This window comes from Dermochelys coriacea, chromosome 3, assembly GCF_009764565.3.
Source record: "Dermochelys coriacea isolate rDerCor1 chromosome 3, rDerCor1.pri.v4, whole genome shotgun sequence".
Lineage (NCBI taxonomy): Eukaryota > Metazoa > Chordata > Testudines > Dermochelyidae > Dermochelys > Dermochelys coriacea.
The window spans coordinates 155,622,905-155,625,868 of record NC_050070.1 but is presented as its reverse complement, the minus strand read 5'-3'; positions in this window follow the sequence as shown (position 1 = coordinate 155,625,868).

Here is a 2,964-nt window from a genome sequence, read left to right as displayed (position 1 = left end):
CTCAGTGGAATTAGGGTTTCATGGACATCAGTGTTAAAAACTGTTGTCTCAATGTTAAAGGTACTGTCTAGTGGTTAAAGAACTATCCAAATATTTAAAGCATGGTTGGTTAAACAGAGGACTTGGGAAACGGGAGATCTTTGTTTTGTTCTGTTCCCGGCTCTGTCAGTGACTCATGTAACCTAGGGAAGATGCAACCCTCCTGATTTTGTTTCCTTACTTGTAAAAAGGGAAAAGTAATGTAACGGGTTCGGTCACAGAGATCCCCTTGGGACTGTCACCTGTTGTGCTGAAATTACCTCTGAGCATGTTTTCCTTGCCAGCTTGGGACTTCCAGAACCCTGTCTTGTTGAGCCAGACACACTAGCCTGCTGCAACACAGACCCAGGGTCTGGTCCACACACCAAAAGCTGCACACTTAACTGAAAACAGCTCAGCAGGTTACCTATCTCCAGCACCCAGACACTCAGCTCCCAATGGGATCCAAACCCCAAATAAATACGTTTTACTCTGTGTAAAGCTTACACAGGGTAAATTCATGAATTGTCCGCCCTCTATAACACCGATAGATATGCACAGCCTTGTGCTCCCCCAGGTATTAATCACTTACTCTGGGTTTATTAATAAAAGTGATTTTATTAAGTATAAGAAGTAGGATTTAAGTGGTTTCAAGTAATAACAGACAGACCAAAGTAAGTCACAAAGCAAAATAAAACAAAACACGCAAGTCTAAGCCTAATACATTAAGAAACTGATTACAGGTAATCTCTCATCTTCAGAGATGTTCCAATAAGCTTCTTTCACAGACTAGATTCCTTCCTAGTCTGGGCCCAATCCTTTCCCCTGGTACACTCCTTGATAGTTCCAGCAGACATCTCAGATGGTAAGCAGGGGCTCTCTCATGATTGGCAGCCCCCTTTGTCCTGCTCCACAACCTTTCATAGCTTTGGCACAAGGCGGGAATCTTTTGTCTCTCTGGGTTTCCACCTCTTCTAAATGGAAAAGTACCAGATTTAAGATGGGTTCCAGTATTATGTGACATGGTCACATGTCACTGTAAAAAGAAAAGGAGTACTAGTGGCACCTTAGAGACTAACAAATTTGTTTGAGCATAAGCTTTCGTGAGCTACAGCTCACTTCATCGGATGAAGTTGCATCTGATGAAGTGAGATGTAGCTCACGAAAGCTTATGCTCAAATAAATTTTAGTCTCTAAGGTGCCACAAGTATTCCTTTTCTTTTTGCGAATACAGACTAACACGGCTGCTACTCTGAAACATGTCACTGTAAGACCCCTAAAAAGAAAAGGAGTACTTGTGGCACCTTAGAGACTAACAAATTTATTAGAGCATAAGCTTTCGTGAGCTACAGCTCACTTCATCATTCTTCTTGGGTTGGCTCACAGGTACACAGGAAGGCTTGCAGGTAAATAAACCATTTACAACCAATTGTCCTAGTCAATAGGAGCCATCAAGATTCTAAAGCACATTAATGGCCCACACTTTGCATAATGACAATAGGATCTCAGAGTTATACTTCATATTTCTAGCTTCAGATACAAGAATGATACATGCATACAAATAGGAGGATTGTATTCAGTAGGTTATAACCTTTATCATACCTTACAAGAGACCTTTTGCATAAAGCATATTCCAGTTACATCATATTTATAAGCATATTTCCATAAATAATATGGAGTGCAACATTAAAGTAATACCTGCCTTCCTCTGGTGGTATGAGGCTTAATTAATATCCATAGAGCATGTCAAGATCCTCTGATGAAACGTATTATGGGAATTAGTATAACTGGGTGGGATTGTTGCAGGATGGAATGGGGAAGTAGAGCCCTGGCCACTGAATGTTTTCAGGACTTTTAACTGGCTAAGGATGAAAGAATAGTGTATCTGCCACTCTCTTGAGCTTTAGAAGAATCTCTTAAGACTTAATCTTAAATGCTTTTTTTAGATTGCCCAGGTACACATGCTTCTTTCATTTTTAATCATGTTTTTGTACTCTGCTTCCCTTCCACCCCCATTTCCCGCATAATACACTCTGTAACAAGCCAGGCCTGCATGCTTCAAATATATATTTAAATACAGTGGAAATTCACCCTGTATTGATTCTGCAGTGTAGCTGCAGTGGCAGAGATGTGCTATTGATTCTCTTTTTTGAGGGTTGTTTATGCAGAGATTAGAAATGCACCAGCGTAGCTTGTACATTTTAAAATGATGGCAGAGTAAAATCTTTACTTTCTCTCTCTCTCTTCCCCCCTGCCCCATTTATACTAAGAGTCGCTTCTGACATTTGTCTGCTTGGTGTTTCTTTCTCTTTTACAGATGGAAGCTTTAAATTCTGGGCAAGTAATTCCCCTAGAACAGTCCATAGATTTACAAAGACATTTATCATGCACAAAATAGTGACATTTCAAGCCTCACTTGGCAAATGATAATATGGACAATGTGCTCTTTTGAGGTATCAAACACGAATTTACTATGCATTAATGCTTGCTGGGGCTCATAGCAGCTAGTGCTGCCTCTGAGGAGTCCATAGACCCATGGGTATAGAGATTATTGTAGGAGTTAGAATTGGTGCATTAACAGCTTGATCATGAAAGGGAGCTCTCCCACTGTTTATTTTTGTTAATTCTTGGGAAGGAGCTGTGCTGAACTAGCCTTTTCAGAATCCCCCAGTTTCACTGGCTGCCTGTTCTTCCTCTCCTGTTTCTGGCTGCGAGTGATAGTGTGGATGGCCAGTCAAAGAGCAGAATATTGACAAAGCTCCGGTCTCGGCAGGATCTGCCCCGCTGTCTGAGTCAGTAGTGAATTTTGCTATTGACTTGGCAAGCCTGCTCCATACTATATTTGTAGGTTGTTTTGATTAGGGGTGGAGGAAGGGCAGTTCAGATGGGTCCCTTTATATATAATGCTGAGGTCTCAAATCTTTTCTCTCTTGAAAGTTCTCCCTA